A 20,600-nucleotide genomic window follows, 5' to 3' on the forward strand; every position below is an offset into this window, starting at 1 on the left:
AAGGTGAAGTTGCTCAGTTTGTACTCTCCTGCTCAAACAAATGACTGGAGATCTGAAGATAGAGCAGAAGCCTCTGGAGTGCCATCTTCAGCTTTTTCTCCTCCAGCCAATGTTTTAGCATGATTGTATCAGGGAAACCAGATAGAGAAAACTCTGTTTTGTTGTTCCTGCCAGCTCTCAACCTCTGAGCCCTTTGGATTAGTAATGCAGTGAAGATGTGTGCCTTGTACATTGCTTGCTGACTTCCAAGTTGCTCTGTAATGCTCCTTTCTGGGAAAGGGAGCAGTGAGGACTGACTTTAGGGAAATCGCAGTTTGATGGATGTGGGAGGTTTCCATGTTTGGAAAGAAGTGTTCCAGTTTCTTTCTGATTACTTTTTTGTACACATGCCCAGAGATGTGGCTATGGTCCCACTTAAAGCTAATTAATAAATACATTTGAGGCTTTGGGTGCTTTTAAGGCAAATTTAACCCACTCGATCACCCACTACAGAGGCTGTAGAGCCAAGAAGCTCACTAGTCACACACTTTTTTTGTAGAAAAGGCAAGATGGAGGGGATAGAGCTCTCCTCCTTCATTACCAGCTCCAAGCCCTGTCCTTGACATTAATGTTAGATTCAGAGGACAGTGCCAGCGTTGGCAAACCCACTCTCAGGAGCCCATCGGTGGCTGTGCCTTACATGCCTTCCTGGCCACCCCCCAGGGCTTCTGACTGCTCCAGCCACGCTCCCAGGCTCACTCACCACTGGACATAGGCCCTGCTTTTTCCTCCCCCCAGCCCTGCAGGCAACTGTCCCGAGGTGTGACACCCTGCCCTCTCCTGCCTTCACTAGAAATCCCAGGGAGCTATTAAAACGCTGTTATAAATCATAGTTATTAACCAAGTGACTCATCTTACAGCACTGAGAAGGAATCTCCGATCTCCCGAGCGCTTGGTGTCTCGCACAGAGCGCGCTGGGGTGTTGATGAGCCTTTATGGTAACCTTATCTTGCATTTCCAACAGCAAAACCCAACCTGTGTTTTACTCCTGCTGTTTATATATCTAATCAAAGTGGGTCAGGAAATGTGGAAGACAGCACCAGGGCTGCCTGAGAAACATAATATTTGTCAGAGAGCATTAACTCAGCCTCTCTCTTTCAGGGAATGATAGATGAAGTGTGCCTGAAACTCTGTTTAGATTATGTGAAGTAATGCACTGGTGGTTACATTCATCCTAAGCAAATAATTTTCACTCACTTGAGCTGCCTTACAAAATTTTCCAATAACACTTTAAGCAGCCTAAACCAAAATGAAGTCTTCATGGGTCACTCACGTGGGCGTTCCCCTTGGAGCCCGCTTGCACACAGACAGGTTCAGAGGGCTCTGTCCCTCAAACAGAGGTGGGCCCCAGGATAAAGCCAGGATCAGCATCAGGACCTAAGTCTGGGAGCTGCCAGGGCTGGTGCCCCTGTCCACTGTGTAGTATTTAAGCTGGTTCAAGCGACAGAGAGTCTGATGCCAAAGAGACAACATCAGCCCTTTATGAAATGGTCAGATGACCTTCACAGTGGCTCTGAGAACCTTCGTTGTCCCCATGGCCACCCAGGCAAGGGCAGCTGCCCGCTTTCTGCTGGGGGAAGCAGAGAACACCTCTGATCCCACTGGGAGCTGCTCCTCGCCCGGCTAGCATCATCCCTGGGCAACGGTCCCATCTCCTGGGCCCCTCAATTTGACAACCATGAGGGTTGTGTCCCTGCCCCAGCTCCAGGAGCTCTCGAGAAAGAAGAATAAGTTAACACACCGAGCCTTTTCTTTCCCAGGAGAGTGCAGCTCAGCAATAGCACAGGCAGCCTGTGCCAGCGAAACAGGCTCTGGAGCGACCCGAGCCAGCCTTGAGACTCGTTCCTGCTGCCCCATGAGGTGTAAGTGCAAGGGCTGCTCTAACAGAGAAGGCTTCAGCTTCAGCATATCTCTACTGAAGCCTGGAGAATCTTACTAGAGATAATTATGCCTTGCTCAATTTAATAATTGCACAAGGATGTATTTCATCTGCACTCAGTGCCAATTCTAAGCTGAAGTGAATGTATTTGCCTAAGTTTAATATTATTTAGGGAGGAGTGCTATAATTTTCAGGGGAGGAATGCAATTAGATGAAGCCTAACAATGTTTCTGCTAGACAGCATATTTTTAAAGAGTTTTGCCTTTATCCTTTTTTTAAAAGGAGCCCTTGTTGACAACAGCTCCTGCTTGCACATGTGGTGTGGCCCCAGCAATTAGGAGTTCTGAGGATTAAGTAAAAAGTCCCATTTAAAACTTTTCAGAAAATACTTTGAACAAGAGGGGGAAACCACTTAAGTCAGCTGCTTCTGTGCATGTCTGTGCTATGAAATATGACTTCAAAGAAAACCATTCTGTTTCCATTTCAAGGTCTTTTTGTAAGGCAAGGAAGATAGGCAACCGGCACTGGAATGCTGCTGCTGGGAGATTTATTAGAAGTCTTGAAGGATTTGGTAGACCGGGAAGGTAATTTTTGTATCCTACTGCACTCAAGACTGATTTAATTTTGTGTCAGTTCTGGAACTGCAACCAGAATATGAGCTGTGAGTTTATAAATTGCTCCTCTGAGTTCCTGACCTTGCAGGGGAGGGGAATCTAGAAGGAGTTTGAAGATAAAGAGATTTTGCACAGGCGATCAAATGCATTTCACTGGGCTAGTGGACCTCTCACTTGTTCTTCATTTCACCCTCAAGCATCCTGGCTTTGACAGGATGCCAATCTCCTTGCCAGTCTCCATGCTGCAAGGGTGCCACTGTTCATCAGGGTATGTCTGAAATTTGGATCACATTTTTTTGAATGGAGGACACAACTATTACAATAACCTATGTATATAACAATTATTATAAGGAATATTTTTTGGTTTGTTACTATAATGTATATAAATCTTGAACTGAAGTGGGATTTCAAAGAAAATATTTAAGGGCAGCAAATTTTGTTCAAATAGCAGGAAAAATGTATTAATCGGTTGATTAGATTTGGGAATATTCTCTGATGGATAATGCCAGGAGTCCCATAATATGAGTCACTTAAAAATATATTAGACATAGCCCTTGGGAATGCATTTCAATAAGCAGTTTTATTTTGGCAATAATTAAAGAGAAAATGAGCTAATAGCACTGTAGGATTTTTCATTGTTCAGTTCCAGCTCAAAAATCTATGGTTCAAGTCCTGAAATATGTGTAGTCTATGAAGTCCCATTAGAATCTAAGTTTCATTTCCAAAGAAAATTTGATTAGAATAAATTACACTTCCTTGACATTAAATCATTGCTATATGTAAGATATGAAGTAAGGAGTGACTGCCTTTAAAAATCATTTCAAATACCTGAGATTAATATCAATGCTACACTGTAGCTGCAACAAGTTTCAGGTTTTCTACAACTGATATCTGCAACAAGCACAGACAATTTACATAACATCACACACATTGAAATAGCATTGCCTAATTGCAGAGGCGATTACCACCACCATGCAGCAAATCCTCCACATGGTGGATGTATAATACAGGACAGGGACCATCCGGTGGCAGCCCCTGAGCTGTGGCAGGCTAACTGGTCACATGCTGCTGAATCCTACCCTGGTTTCCATCTGAAATTTTTGCTTTTAGCAAAAAAGCTAGCTCATACTACAAATGTTACCCAAATATCAACTTACCATGTAAGCACTCATTGCTGCACCAGGAGTGCTGTGCAAACAGTAATGGAAAGCCAAGTGATCCGTGAACTATGCCAGTAAGATAGAAAAACTGAAATCCCCCTGTTACATACCAAATCAACAAAGCCTTACTGTATTATATACAGCTCATTAATAAATGTCAAGTGTGATTAGCATTGGTGGAGCTGTTAAAGGAAATACATTTTATGCATTTATATTTGCTGCATTGTCTATTTCAGTGGCCAATTCATAATTTTATATTTTGGAGGAGTTATCTCAGGACCAGGTGGGAGATAGACCATGTACTACCTCCTGATTCCCCTTTATCTGGTTCATTCACCACTGCAAGCCAGAGGCATGGTAGGACTGGCACAGGCTTTTCCAGGGAGAGTCCACGTATCATGACACATGCTGTGAAAAATCTCTGAAACAGTGGTTGTTTGACTTCAGCTGGAACTAGCAGTGGAAATCTCAAATGGAAATTACACATTGTTTTACCTCAAAATGGGACTGGGTGCCCTGCTTGCTCATATTAATGCTGCGATCATACTCTGCACTTGATTGTGGTGGCATTTTTTATTTCATATTCAGTTGACTATGGAAGACAGTACAAATCAAGAGGCCAGGCTTTATTCCCCTTTAAATGGGAACCCAATCTTTCAAGTGCTCGGCAGGACTAACTGAACCCTTAATTGAAAAACAAACAAACAAACCAACAAATAATGTTAGCAAGAAGCCATAAGGAAAGTTTCTGTTATGTGCATGTCTGTGTTGCCTGAACATACCTATGCTAACTGGGAACTGCAAAGATGCAGGCTTCTGAAAACTCTGGAAGAGCTAGTCTAAAGGAGATGACACAAAGCCTGAAGCCATATTGTTACAGTTGAATTGTGAGCACAACTTAGCTTGACTGGAGACAAGTTTCCTTCCTGACAGACAAGCTAAACAAAGCTGGTCACCTCCCCATAGAGGACTGAGACCCAGGCTTCTGTTTTCACAATGAGTATTTAATTCCAGGTGCTGACTTTGCAAGTGAATTTTCATTTGAGAGGGTTGAGCTGTCAGGCTATAAACCGAGGAATTGTAATTCCAGAAGGAACATCAGAGAGAGAAACAAGGCATCACCCAGTGCACATTTAGCATTTCCCTCCCATACTCCATCCCGTTTTCCACCATCCAGAAAGGATCAAGAGGTGGAAAGCAGCTCTGAAATCCACGTCTGTCCAGGCAGGGGATACCTCCATCATGGCACTTCAGAAGACAGTTGTAAGTCACCTTCAGAGGACACCACGGGCGTGGGCTGTGAGCACACTTGATTCTGGTGGGATGCAACTACACTTCTAGGGCTTCAGGTGCTGGTAGTGCTTGCTGAGAAACCCCCAAACCCCAGTGTCCTGTGTCTATGCAAGAAAGCCGAGGGGCAGAGAGGAGGAAGAAATACTGTCAAGCTCATCCTCCCTCTCAACGGGGTTTATCAGGACATGAGAAAATAGCCAAGCCGATTTTGAAGTTGTTGCATTGCAACAGCTGCTTAAGGACTTTTTTGATGATGCTGGGTGTTGGGATACTTCCTTTTGGACATGTCTTAAATGAAAGCATCAGGCATAACTTTAGCTTGGAAAAATGTTGTCTTTGCTAGATATGCAGAACCCTTAAGTACTGCAGAAAAGTCTCTGCAGTCGGCAGCCAAATAAAATCTCCAGGTTGTCTCTGCAGTGGCTGTCAGTCCATGACACCAACGGCTCCTTTCTGCCTACCCATACATGGACTCGTTCCACAAGACTGAGATATTTTTTAACTGTCTACCTACAGTGTCTGCTACTGGCACATTAACAAAGTAGTAGCTGCTGCGTACCCAGCTCTGAAAATATGTGTCACTACTGAAAAAGTCTGTTTCATCTGCAATATTAGCAGAACTATCCACATGACAGCTGAAAATGCAAGAGCTTTGGACATGTCCATTCAAACCAGCACTGTGTGACTGCATTATGGAGTTGTCATTTTTGGTTTTGTTACTCTAGAATAACTTCCATGCTTGGAGACACAGCAGCTGAGGTGTTATTTCTAATAATTTTACTGTTGTGCCTTAACATTTGAATTAATACTTCCATTAGTATTTAGACCTGTCATACTCTGGAGAACATGCTGAGCTAACATGCTTTCATGTGTAGCAAGATTAAAAATCGTGGTGTTTAAACCAAGATATAGCTTAGAGTTAACCAAATGTCATCTCCTTCCACATTTCTTTGGCTGAGGCAGTCTTTGGAAGGTCAGCAAACAGAAGACCTTTAGTAGAAGTGGCTCTGATGGGTATCATTAAGCATCGGCTGGCACTGATTTTACTCAATTTGCATATGTGCTTTTTCTTTTCAGATACGTTTGCACAAGATGTATACCTTTTTAGTGCATTGTGTGTTTATAATCAGTAGCTGCACTGAGGACTGATGTATGCACTGAAAGATCACTGAAGCTTATGTGGAGCTAAATACACTAAAATAAAAACATCTTCTTACTAACATAAAAGCATTTTATGAAAGAACCACCCAACCTGATCTGTTGTCATTACAGATTTCCCAATTCGCCAGGTGCTTAGCATTTTCTTTCTGCCGACCCCCACCCCCCATCTCCTTTCTCAGATGAAATAACCTGTAAAAAAGTAACCTGGGGTGTTTGCCTATAAAAGTTTGTTCTGGCAAAAAAAAACAAAACACATTCTACAAAGTCCTTGAAAAATCTTTCATTTGGTTCTGTGGTATTAGTATTTCAGTATTCACATATATATTTTTCTTCCTAAAATGAGCAAAAATGCTACATGACATTCTGGTCGGTTTTCCATCTTGGCAGTGCTGCTTATTACAAGGAACTTTCCCAAGTGGTTCTGATAAGTATTAAGTATTTTCATTAAAATTAATCATGTCAGCTACCTAAAGCACAAAAAAGCAAACTTAAATAAATATTTTGGGTGAAGGAGGGCAAACATTTTGAAAATCCTCTGTGTATTTTCCTGGGATGTGATCTTTTATGATTTGTCTGTGAGCAAGCTGAAAGACTTTTAACTGTTCCTAACTGGATCCTGTTTTGCTTTACTGCTCTTCCCTGCTGGTCATTCAAAACTGTGAGGGATCCTTGGATATTTTGCTATACTATTTTTCAGTCAGAGGATGAAAAGTCTGAGGAATGCCAAGGGATTATTATAACAGTATAATTAGCTTGCAGACAGCTCTCTTCTCAACAGCTTTCAAAAGCTCTTCTATCCATCTCAGTTACCCAAGTAATTAATTAAACACAGCTGCAGACTAGAACAACTGTTGCAAAAAAATGTGTTTGCCCTTTGCTTTTCCTGCTCATTTCTAGGCAGCAGAAGAGGAGGAAGTCACATAGGAGCAGTTAGGACAGCTAAGGACCGTCTGCTTCACCCCATGGCCTGAAATCCTATTAAGTAGGAGAGAGGGGCAAAAGCATCTGTGAAGCATGGCACTTGCTGCAGCCAATTCATGCCCGCAGCAGGGGTCAATCTTTTAAAATCATTGCTAGTCTCATGTGACTACGTCCTGGAAATGACCTAAGGAGGAAAAGCCCTGAGGATCCTTGCCAAAACTCCTGCGCCATGTCTTTTTTACACAGTGTTAGAAATAAAGTACATAAGTGGGAAAAATGGAATAACTGAAGCAGTCTGAGTTTGGAAGAAAACTGGCAGAAAACTGGAACAGGTGACTTTAATACTTTCAAATGTTCCTGGAAGCAAATGGTGCTTAAAAAAACATGCTGGAAATGGTACCGTCTTCTCAACTGCTAGATGTGGCCAGCTCAAAGGTGCAGGGGACTTACAATAAATTCCTTTGGGACAAGTAAAGGGAAAGCAAACTAACTGTGTGGTGAAATCACTCCAGTCATACAAGGCTATCATGATCCATGGAAGACAGTGGCTTTGGAAAGGTGTATTTTCTGTCCAAGAAGCCAGATATCAGGCCAGACGATTGAACATTATATGGCAGAGTTATACAACAACGGTATCGTTAAATGTGAACAATTAATGCGTGGGCAAGCTAAGCAATACTCGGCAGCCATGTTATTCTTTCCTTTTAATGGCCTTTATCAGCCAAATATAGCAAAGAGCACGAAGTGAAAGTAACTGTACCACTAGCCACAGACACTGTTACTTGGGGCCTTAGGAGCACAAAGTAGCTATGGAGGTCAAAACCTAAAGATTGAATCATATCACGTCTTTATTGCCTTTTCACAGATCAGCCACTTTCCCAGCAGAAAATGTAGAGAAGCATGAGAAGCAAGAGTTAGTCTTTTCCAAGGGTGTCTGGGGATGCACGTGTGTTGTCACAGCCTTCCCCATTGCACAGTTACAAACGACTTGCTACAGTACAAGATATTTTATGACCTGTGTGATTGCTTTTCCACAAAATGACAGCACTGTCAAGGAGTAAGGAAGCCCTGTACCCAGGGTCTGAGGGTTATTTTTGCAATGTGTTCAATGGCAGCAATTCTGGTTTAAAATGAAAAAGGGATTTGTCCTGGAAGGGGAAACCATTTATCCTCGCAAGGCACAGGTTGGGTAGTGTGTGGAATGTCATCGCTCATGTCCCATCCAGCTTTCTTCACCTTCTACGTGATGATGGAGGTCCTGCCTGCTTGCCCTGAATGAGTCAGGAACCGTAATGAGGTTTCCAGGAGGCACAACTGGAGCCTATAGCTCTTTCCAGACACTTCCAAAGATATTTTAAGGGCACTCTAGACACACATACTTGTCATGAGCTCCTGTGCAGACTTGAGGATGAAAGATACAATTTTAAAGGTCAATGTTTGAGAGCAGATGTATAGACTGTAAATAAGTACTTGAAAGGCCTTTGTAAATTTTCTTTGTGTACTTGGGGTGATACGCGTTGAAGGCTTGCCTCTTGACTCCTAGCTGGCAAGCAGGACCATGAGAAAGCATGGTGTTGTTCACCAGTGAACTAAAGATACTGTAAGTAAGATGTCTGGGAGGTAAAGCCAAGTAAAGGACTCTGGCTGCCCACATATTGCATATATCATCTATTACTGATGGCACTGAGATGGTACAGGAGACACTCAGCAAACACAGAATTAACTAATAAAGAGAAGGATAAAAAGGCACAAACAGGCATTCTTCAGATGATGTAATCTCAGTAGGTAGCTGGTATTCAAATTATGAAGTTCTGGATTTTGCTAGGTATCGCACAGGCAGCAGGAGGGAAGAGCGCCAGCCGCAGCAAACCACCACCTCACAGCTTTCCCGAGGTCCTGCAGTGCTGTAGCACGATGCTCTACTCCTCCCAGCCCCTGACATACAATGAGCTCCGGCTAAAATCGAGGTAAAGCAGTTTCCATATTCTTCAGAGCACATATCCTGCATTTTTTTCAGGCCTTTCTTTAGTGAGTGTTGACAGTTTATGCTATTTCTCCTTGCTGTAAGTTAAAAAGCAGGCTATATCTGAACTTGGGCAATTTCCAAGATTATATGTTATATATATATAACATATATATAACACTGTTATAATGTCATTGATGGGCTCTCTATAGATTGTAATGTGCACAGCGACTTCCTTACAGGATGTGGTAATACAGTCCCAGCTATCTTTTTCCAGTGTTTCTCTTCATGCTAGTTAATAAAGTCATACCCTGGAGGCTTAGGATACTAATTCCACTCTCTTTGGTTAGCATCCCTCATGTTCCACCTTCATTTGTATTAAACTGCATCATATTTTAAATGAAGGACCCTAGTCATTCTGTTTCTTTTCTCAAAGTCTTTTAAGTTTGATCAGTAGCCATTTTCCACAATTTATTTTCCAGGCTCTCACACGCACTGCTTGTTTGACAGTGCCTCTTCCAGATATTTTTATTGCACTTCCACGATGCTCCAGCAGCTTGCTGACCATAACCTTCATTATGATTCTCACCAGCTGACAGGGAAAGCTTAATTCCCACCACAGGCTGGGCCGCATTGGTCTCCTACTCTCATGTTTTGTCCTGGGTCAGGCTGAGTAGGATGATGGACAATTATCAGTAATGACAATGCATAGCTGTGGCAGCCACTTTGGGAGAAACTGCTCCTGGATCTGCTATGGAGGAAGCCTAGAGAGCACACGCTGCCTGTCATCTCCTCCTGCTTAAGCCTCTCTGCTGCAGGCCTGCCTGCTGGTCCGGAGTTTCATTAAAAGGCTTCTCTGAACAACAATAGATCATTTAGACGTAAATGTAATTAAATCCTTTCTAGGCTCCAAATATTGTAGTGTTAAGCAAACTTCATTGGTGTTTATGTTTTTATATTAAATTATGACTATAGGAAGATCTGCTATGGCAAAAACTGTAATTCTTACTAAAATACTTCTCTGAAAGGCTTTAAAGAGAGAAACCCCAAGGACTGAAATCCTAATATTTACTTAGCAAATGGATATGCCAGCATGAGTGCAAGGTCCTGTTGGGGCTGATTTAACCATATTTCCCACTGTAGACCTTCAAAGATCTCACTGATACTGCAGCATCCTGAGAGTGGGCACGTTCTGGATTTGAGCTGCCTACTGAGGCTGGCAGCTAGAACAGAGGTTACAGCAGGTTCTCTGAGCTGAAAGGTGTCTCTGATCACCCACCTTGCCCATGAAGGCTGCAAAACAGCTCTAGCTCCTGACAGCTCCCAGCTTGGATTCACCCAAAAATCAAAGAAAGGAAATATCTTAAGCCTGGTACCAGTACTGCGGGATGACTGCTTTCATTTCAAACACATTCAGAAAAGAAGAATTCAGTGAAATTTTCTTAAAAATGAAAAAGAGAAAAATAAAACCAAGTATAAATGTATCACAGCTATTAGCTCTGTACTTAGTTTGTGCCACTTTCTGCTTGCAGTCAAGGTGAAAAGAGAAAATCTTGGGGTGGATCCTCATTGTCTGAGTCATCCCATTCTGAATGAAGCTCTGTGAGGACTGGCCCTTTTCCGCTATGCACCCAAGAAATATTTGCTTAGTTGCAAATATTTCTTAGATTTCAGCTTTTGCTCTCCACCGGAATGTGGAGAGGCATATTAAAAATATGGACAGCACAGTCTTGTTAGAAAGTTTTGATCCACATTTGTTAGCCCAGGCTGCATTCTCTTAAACATTCCCCTAACGTTTTTTTACTTTATCAGTATATTTAAGATTTTATTTGCTCTTCAGGAAGACCTTGAGGTCTCAGTAGGTTGCATTAACTATGGTACAAACACCTGCTGGCAGACAGATCTTGGGACAAAACTTCTTTAACTTAACAAGATAAGATAGAAAAAAGATGGGTAAGAAAGGAAAAAAGAAGATGCACTATTCAGAAATATAAAAATGTGGAACAGAATTATAGGGAGATCTGACACCCGTCCAAAATCACCCAGGAGGTGTGGCAGAGTAAGAAATTAAATCCAGGTCTTCCTCATTCAGATCCTGAAGTTGTGGGCAGCCTGACTACCGTAGCATATACCACAGATTATAAAATTTTATTGGAGTGACCTCTGCCAACACTGAATGTTGTGTGTGTCCCAGAGAACACTTTCTGGGAGGTGTGATCACTTGATAATGAAATTTTGCATCCTTTCTCCATATATTCTAAAAGAAATCATTAAGCAGGCTGTATTTCAATCACAAGCTTACTGCTGTTCATGAAACAGCTTAGGCTGTCCTCTGGTAGTTTACGATGTCAACAGGCCCCTTGATTGAAATACAGCCTTGAAATCCACTTCTTTCTTCCAGACTTCAATATATATTATTCTTGCAGTTTTTAGAGACAGCTGTGTGAATTAATGAACTGATCTGAGAATCGAGGTTGGCCAAGAGTGCCATTTAAAAGTCATGTAGATGACCTCATAAAAATTGCAAAGAATGCCTACAGCTTGCTTGTAAAACAAATCTATTCCTTAATAACTCAAAATGCCCACATAATTCAGTACACATTTTAACCCGAGTGATTGCTTCATAAGAGAAGATGAAAATTTCCCATGAAAAAGACATTTAACCAGTACAGGCAACTATAAACTTTAATTGATATTTCACAGTATGTACAAGTTTGCTCTCCAGGGAGTGTAGAATATCATTTTTGCACCTGCACTCTAACTGCAGTCTTATAGTATTTCAGCCATTAAACATTTTTCATTAAAGCACTTCATATAGAATTAGTATAATCTGATTTTAACAAAAGCATTCTATATATAGGTTTTTCACACCATATTAATGCAGAACTGTTAGAACTGGAGAAGTAGTATTGTGCAGACAAACCCCAGGTTTCAATGCACAGGCAGTAATAGGGGTGGTCTTTACTCAGAGCACCGTATTTGTAAAACATATTTATGGTAATGTACTTGACTGTATCCGAGAAGAAAGGTATTTCTAATAAATTAGGTTTTTTCCACATAAATTGCTTTTTTGCGCTAGATTTCCCCAAAGAAATTGGGGAATCTAGTGAAATAGCAGTTTATGGTATAGCACAATGGTATCACATTCTTTACAACTTCCATCCTCGGCAGTCATAAAACCTAACAGTAGAAAGGGTGTTTGCATATTGGGCAGCAGAGGGAATATTTTTGGATGGCTATAACTTAGCAAATCTGCAGAAATATTTGTCTTATGGTTTGTATTTTATAGCTGTTATCTAGCTGGCAATCAGAGGTGAACAGCTGTGCAGTTTTAAGATGTATGATTTTAAAACAATGAACTGGAGGCCTTGCTAAATGGTTCAAATTAGATGTGGGTAGCAGCAAACATCACAGGACTTTTCACCTTGTGTTTGAGACAGAGATTGAAGTCGAAAGTGCTCTACAAACTCAGTGAAGGCAGCACCTCTTTAGTCATTTGTAAGAGACCCTTGAGAATATCTGCAGGTTTTCTTAAAAACATTTTCTGAGATCCTGTGAGTCTTTTACGTGCAGTATTTCCCTCAAATAGTTCTCGCAGACCCTCACCCCAAAAACACTTGTCCCTACAGAAGAGCCAAACTTCATGGGCGCTGCTCTCCATACATTTGTCATGATTTTACTGTTTGAGCAAAGGGGTTAGCTGAAAAATGGAGAAAATATGACACACAGAAACTTGAAAAGATATACAGCTTGGTTTCACTAAAGCCAGTAAATGCCAAAGTTTCCAGCGCACAGTCTACAATTTGCACAGTGCTGCAGGGAACGGTGGTTTGCCTGTGCCTGTGAAGAAAATATGAGACATGGTTTGTGTTTATTAGAGGTACAGGGAAATATGGTTGTTTTGTATAAAAATAACTCTTCCCATACCCCACAGACATACAGAGAAGGTGTACAAAGGTGTGACTGATTGACTTCATGATAACCAGCTTCAGACCACACACAGGAATATCTTTAGTCAAGGGTTTTTTTACCCAGAAAACAAACATTGAATATAGTTTAGGGTTCAGAACAGTCCAGCAAACAGAGTGCAAACACTGCAGGAAAAAAAATATGGGAGGATGGTGTAGCATAATTTCCCACCTGACCGTTTCTGCCATCACTTTCTTCAAAGAACACCACCCTTCTCATGGCAGGGAATTGGTCAGATCTGTGCTTACAGCACTAATGATAGACAGACAATTAAGGTATTCTTCCTTCCATTGTCCTGAAGAAGGTTTTTACTTTCACAGCCACAGAGACAAAGTGAGCTCTTATTTTGCTCTGGAATCAGCACCAGATAAACTGCTTAAACTTTACAATTTTCAGGTAATCTCCCAAAACACTTTGAGCCAAAGAGCAATACTGAACAGAAAAATGTGTAAAAGCAGCCCATGGGGTTTCGCAACTGAGCATTAGTTGTGCTCTTGTTGTCAGTATCTTGTCCCTGGGGTTGTCCTACTCATGTGCATACTGAGCAGCCTCCTTCCTCCCTGTGAGTCTTCTCCTTGTGCATAAGCCAAAGTCTTAGAGTATTTTTTACATACTCTGACTAGCTATTTATCCTTCAGGAACACTTAGACCAGATCACCTACCACATCAGTTTTTTAGTAATGACTGTCTTCTTTAGCTGATTTTTTAACTGGTATTTTAAAAACAGCGACCTTCCTAGGAACATTAACGATCTGTTCAACATGATGGATAGGCAGAGCTTAGGAGACTACTCATCTGACCTAACTTAGCAATCACAGGGCTAGGCTATGCTTCAAAGAAATCTCAGGACTTTTAACTCTACATCACCAGTACAATCCCATGCTGATCACTGTCCAGGAGTTAACCCATAGCTGGGTACCTCTGCATGTGTTTGACAGACTAACAGAAACCTGTCATGCTTGTGAGATTTTTTTCCTGTGTTGGCCTATTTTTCCATCTGCAGGACAAGGTGAGGGTAAATTTCTAAAGCTCCTCTGAGGCTCATCCAAACAAGATCTCCAGGTTTAAAAACTGGTGCAAATGCAGCTAGTGGGGGAAGAGAATGCAATCTTGGGCAAACAAGGTTTTACAGAGCCCGTCAGGGGCCCAAGGCCATGCAGCTCACAGGCTGCAGCCAGAGCAAGGTGTGAGGTGCAGCAGTTTGAGACCCACACCACAATCTGGCAAAATAGATGAAGTAGTGATGTGATCGGCTACAGTTCAGAAGACGGGATTGCTAGGTGATTGAGTAAGGCTGGTTGTGGAGTCATGCTTAACCCATAATCTATTTGAAGGTAACGTACCTCTCAGAGAATGGCAAGGAGTAAAGACAGGCACAGTACCAAGCTGGGGCAAAAAGCAATTCTGTTGTTGGTTCAGGGAAAGGGTTCCTTTTTTAAAAAAAATGCAATAAAGTCTACATCAAAGAGCAGTTGAATTCCTTTGCTGGTGGAGGGCTTGATGCAGTGGTTAAAGAGTCTGGGGGGAACTTGGGAAGAAGCACAGAAAGAGATCCCCCCTGCTTTCCTCAATTTAGTGGTGACAGTCCCACCCTTCAGATGTCTGGTCAGAGACACTCACTGTGGAGAGTGCATATGAGGTTTTAAGAGGGTTCTAGTACCTGGGAGCCCAGGTGAACAACCCTTTTATAAACATCACTTATAAGGAGAGGAAATTACATTCACTGCTCATAGAATTTTCAAACAACAAAAAACATAAATCTTGTTTAGTAGGCAGACCAAGTTAGGCGAGTTTAACTAGCAGTGAAGCCTGTGGGAGCCTTTGGGAGGTATTAAATTTGGGGAGTTTTGTTTTGTTTTGTTTTCTCTTTCCATCCCACAACTGCAGATGAACTTGGTCCTGTAGAACATCACAGAGAAAATAAAATGCACAAGAAACATTCTAAAGCTTACTACTGTTTATTAGCTCTTTGTCAGATAATATCTACTTCTTCTGGATATAGCTTAAAGACTGTGTTTTGGGGGCAAACTCAAATGCAAGGCAAAACAACATAAGAGCCATGGAAACGAAATGGCATAGAGGATATTTGTCTGTATTGCATTATCTTCAGCAAATCACTCTCCTGCCTCTGTTACAGCTCTGACCTCAGTCTGCTTTGCCCAGGTAGATGATAACAGACAGAGACTGCCGATCTCCAGGGCTGGGATGGTCTCTCACTATGGTTTTGCATAGCAGGTAAAGCACCAAGTGGTTCTGATTTCTGCTCAACACTACTGCCATGTAAATGCCCAATAGTAAAACCTTATGTGGAGACTGCTGTAGAAATCTTAATTCATAGAAGTTGAAGGTTGATGGCTAAACTCCCTTGACTTCAATGGAGTCAGGATGTTGAATTTCAAATTTAGTTTTAAATTGAGCAAAAGGTTTAAAAAGAACTTACCATCTTTTTAACATTGGTTAAAACGTAGACCATGCTCCAAACCAGATGTTACTGTATGCAAGTCTACTGGCTCTTGTTGCTGGCATTTATGCCACAGACAACTATATTATTCTTCAGATGCTACTCTGAAGAAAGAGACCAGCAGACTGTTCTCTTATTGTGCTCACATACTGTCTTGAACTTCATTTGCCAGGGCCAATCCTTAGTAGAGTAGCAACAGTATATTGCTAATGTAGGATGACCTGTCCGATAGTAGAAGGAAAACAAAAAGCTAAGAATAAAATAATGTGTTCATAACAAACCACTTTCCTTTTTACTCGGGACACCCTTTTAACTGCATTTCTTATGCATCTAGAACAACTTTATTATTATGCTTGAAACTGAATTGATTCTGTACTTATTCCCATATTTCAAATGTTAATTTTTCTTGATTATGTGTGAAATGAGTTTATCTATGGAGTAATCAATCAGTTCTGTCCGTTTGTACAGTTCACATCTGTGATGGTAGCCACTTTTATAAATAAGACACAGTAAATTCCATAATCTGTGAAATAATTTTAGCCCAAATAAGCATTTTGTGCCCTTCTTTCATGGAGATTGTTTAAAACAAGGCACACATGTTTCAATAGTAACTGTACCCTTACTGAGAGAGGGAAGTTTTGCATACTCTCTTAAATCAATCATTCTTGCATATTTGAATAGGGCTCAGTACAGCAAGCTGAGCAGCTAACTTAAGGCCAGCTCTTCCCTTTCTCAGGATTGAGAACTTACATTTTCCGTTTTACCTGACTGGCTTTTTTTTTTTTTTCTTTTTTGGGGGGGGGTTGCTTTTTGGCCACAAGTTGCTGTAACATTCCTTGCAGAAATGCAGCTGCTATCCACTGAAATACTAGTCATTGTTCATGGATCACATTTATAATCTACCCTACCGGTGAGATGCATAATTGTCTTTGCCATATGTGAAAGCAATCACAATACTTTGTACAGAAGAAACGCTTTCAAGTGTCTGCTTGGCTAACTAAACCTAGTCTGAGTTGTGTATTTGGGAGCAAAGCTGTGTTTTCTTAAAAGTAGCTGTTCATTCCTACTAATGGACAGAATACTGAGAATTTTAAGCATGTATATGAACAACCAGGCTTTTTGCCATCCTGATTTTCTTGCTACAGCCACTTTTGTCCATACCAAGTTGTTGGCTTTCAGCTAACATAGTTCTATTGATTCCGGGGAAGATGGATTAATTTATTTCAGCTATAGATCTGGACTTTAATACTCAGGTTACATTTTCGGCTTAAAAAATGAAACCTTTTTCTGTCCTTGCCTCAAGTCTTATATATATCATTCTTAAAAGATGGGTTTCCCATTCCCGATATGTTTGTGATGAAAGCTACTTGTCAAGCTCTGATCTCATTTTCTCATGGAGTTTCTTAGTCTGTAGATTTATTCATAGGCTTTCCTATAAGCAGCTACATATTTTTAAAATGTCAGCAAAAAACCCACAAAAATATCTCTTCCTCTATTAACAGAAATTCTTTGTTCAAGTACTCTTTCAAATTCACGGGGACTGTTCATGTAACACTTGTATTCAGTGTAAGTAAGAGTGAGAGGTTTGGTTCTCTACCCTTCCCTGTTTTTTTGGAAAGAAATATTCCATAATAACATTTCTAGGGATCTTTTGCTCAATGCTATATAAATCACTTCAATCTTTTTAATAGGATTTTGATCACATAACTTAATACCAGAGAACAGCTCTCCTATGTTAAATGTGACTAGGTCAAGGCTTTACATTTTAATGTGTCCTTTATGCTTATTCTGGTCTTCTGCTGTAATGATTCAAGGCATTAATATATCATGTTGCCACCTAACCAAGTATATGAGAACAGCTTTCTGGGGTCGATGTTCTGTATTATTCAATGAATCAACCTAAAAGAGCATGCCACAGGCACTGCCAAGCTCCTGTAGGGCAACTTGGATTTAGATTCTCATGGACTTTAACCTGCAGACCGCTGAGGAGCTAGCACTGTCTAGCAGAAGTTACAAAATGAGACTTTTAATTTACTCCTGTGGTGGAGTTGTGTGTTCGATATAGTACTGAGGGGTTTCAGGTTTCCGTCTCATATCTCTCCAGTTTTATATTCAGATTAAACAGTAATAATGTAAAACACTTCTCTACTACTGACAAATAATTGCAAGAAGGAAATATTATATACTTGCAACATTAGTATGTATTAGTATTAGACATGCCTTTTTATATGAATAAGTATTAAAGGTATGTCCGAAATTTATTGTATGGTTTTTTTTAGACATACCCCTGTATAGGTGTAGAATAGGACATTCTTATGGCTTAGCAATTCTTAAGGCAAGCATGTACACTGCTATAGAGTAGCTGGGTGTCAGGGTACATGTCCTACTCCTTACGAAAGAAACCTGCATTTTCTAAATCTGAGAGGCAAGAAATTCTCTGTGGTTCCCTTAAAAAAAGTACATTCCGTAAACCAAGCAAACTGCATATCTCTAGATGTGTCTCCCTGGGTTACCCAAGGAGGATGAGAATGAGGAGAACAAAAGACGTGTTTTCCATACTGAAAAAGATATTTGTTAACTAAAATAACATTGAATCATCATTTCATCAGAAATGTTCTCACCTTTGTATAGTTTTCATGACAAATAATTTCATGTGCACCTGCAAAGGCAGGCAGTTTTCAAAACTGGCTTCCCAAGTTAGTGCTGCAGCTTTTAATTTTTTCCCAAAGACTAACATCTGCCAGAGATCACCAAAGGCATCAGTGTATTACAGATCTCACTGTTCTGAGCCGCAGCACTTAATTTTCCCTTGGGTAAACAAAGCAAATAATGGATTAATACTGTAGGATCAAATGTCTTCAAACTATCAGAGTTGTGACTGCAGACTTTAATCCGTATCAGAAATGAAAAAGAAAAGAAGACTAAAAATTGTGGCAAAAGATTTCTAATTGTTGTGGAGTTGGCAATGGCGGATTAATGCCACTGCTGGTATAGCATCTTAGAAGGGCTTTTTGAGGAGAAACATTGAAACTGAAAAGCTTGGTTTAAAATATTCAGTTATTTAAGTAATTATTTAATGAACATCTGTGTCATTTTATAACTAAATTAGAAGTATATTTTTATCTACATTTCTGTTGTGAGCATAGTGCTGCTGTACCCTGACTGTAACAATACTCTGGGCATACGTGCAATGGCTCACTGCTGTCCTGTGTTCCAGACAAAGTCTGACATACAAACGAACTTGTGACACTGCTGCCATTTTAGTGCACAGTTGCTGCCGTATCTGTGGAGCAGATTCCTCAGGGAAACAAACAGCCTTAGTTTATTAAATTTAGGGTCCTGTATTCTCTGGGGATAGATATTCTAAATTAAGGCTGAGGAAACCACATGACTGCATAACAGTAACTAATTTTTAAACAGGCAGTACTTTCAAGCCTAGTCAGCCAATTTCTATACAAAAATGAGGCTTAAAAAAAAAATTGTTCAGAAACATATTTTAAATAACAATATGCATCCTTTGCAAAGTCATGTTTGCTGGTTTTAGGCGTTGATACAGTGAGGGTGGAAAAAATTATGGTGAGCATGGACCTATGGATCACTTTGTTAAATGTGTGTGGAGCCTCCAGTGGTTCTATCTTCAAAAAGAAAGATAAAAAGAAAAAAAACCCGCCAAAAACCTACACAAATTAAGTATTTCTTGTATATTCTCAGTTGGCAAATGCCAACTTTTTCAAGTTTGAAAGAAAGTGGCTCACTTCTTTTTTCAAGCACCAAAAAAAATGTTATTGTAAAGTGAATGCCTTTACTGAAAAGTTGTACTGGAATGACTTGCAGTGGTTTGAAAATTAGAAGTTCAGTCATGGCCATAGATAGCTCTGGGTAAGGAATGCATGTGCTGCTTCCTTGAGAAAACACTTACAGAAAATTAAAAGGGGATAGAGAGCCTCATAGTAGGAGTCAACCCACGTGTGTGAAATCTGGGACAGGTGTATACAGTTTCTTTCCTGATCTTGCCCATTTGCTCCACAGATAAGCACTGTCCAATCCAGCATGTCGGAAAGGGAATGGTGACTCTTGCTGAGAGCCTGGCAGGGATGCCCTCACTCCTCTCATCACGCAGTGAGGACCTGGGCGATGTGAAGCTTGTACTCTTGTTTGCAACCTTGCATCTGCAAACTCCGAGACAAAACTTAGCCCAAAGCTGTGAACATCAACAAGTAGCTCGTTATTTATTCTTTGTGAAGAGACAGTAGACCAAGCGTCGGTGCATAACAGCTCTTCTGGATGCCGACCCACCTTGATCAGTAGGACACAGTTCATCCCATAAGATCTTTCTCCTTCTCACACAGTGTGCAAATTTTCTGAATCATTACTTTTCTCAGTTCTGGCTGATGGGAGGACTGCACCTCAAATCAAAGCAAATGCATGATATGAGGCAGTTTTGCTGTTTCTCTTGAATAGTGCCAAGCTGCTTCACACTGACCTGCCAAAGGCCATGGACGTTGTAAGCAGAAAGTTACTTGCTAGACATAAAGGGTTAATCTGTCTCAGTAAAGGCATTTGGGTGCCAGAGGACCCTCCTGAGTAGCTAGTAAACATCTCTTTGAAAGACTAAATGAGATGAACTGCTGAGTATTCTCTGAATTAAACTGAGGGTGTATCAGGAATGGGTTGCTGCATCAGGAGAGCTGTATAAATGTCCTTAGACTAGGCTGTTGACAGAGCACAATGGAAAGAAAGTTGAACTCCACTGTACGCTGCTTTTCCTTACCTTGAAGTTTTGATGACAAGATAGTAATAGTTTCCTAAGAGGTTTCTATCATGGTTTTGAGACCACTTTAGCTAAAGATTTGAATTTTTGAAAGCTCTTGAATGTCTTCTCCAGTCTGCTTAAGGTAAAACCAACTGTTAACAACCCAGATTATTTTTTTTAAATCTCAGCTGTTATTTTTAATCAGTAACTTTGACTATCTTGTAAACATGCTTCCTTACAGGCTGGTATTCACGGGCCCTATTGGAGAAGTTGAAACTGCTTGAGTTCCACCACAGTGCTCTGCCCAGCACAGCCATTCTCCTAGGTTTAAGTAGGGCTTTGCTGGTGTTTTGCTTTATGTTCATCCAGAAAACAGAGGTGAATTTT

Source organism: Falco biarmicus, chromosome 3, assembly GCF_023638135.1.
Source record: "Falco biarmicus isolate bFalBia1 chromosome 3, bFalBia1.pri, whole genome shotgun sequence".
Taxonomy (NCBI): Eukaryota; Metazoa; Chordata; class Aves; order Falconiformes; family Falconidae; genus Falco; species Falco biarmicus.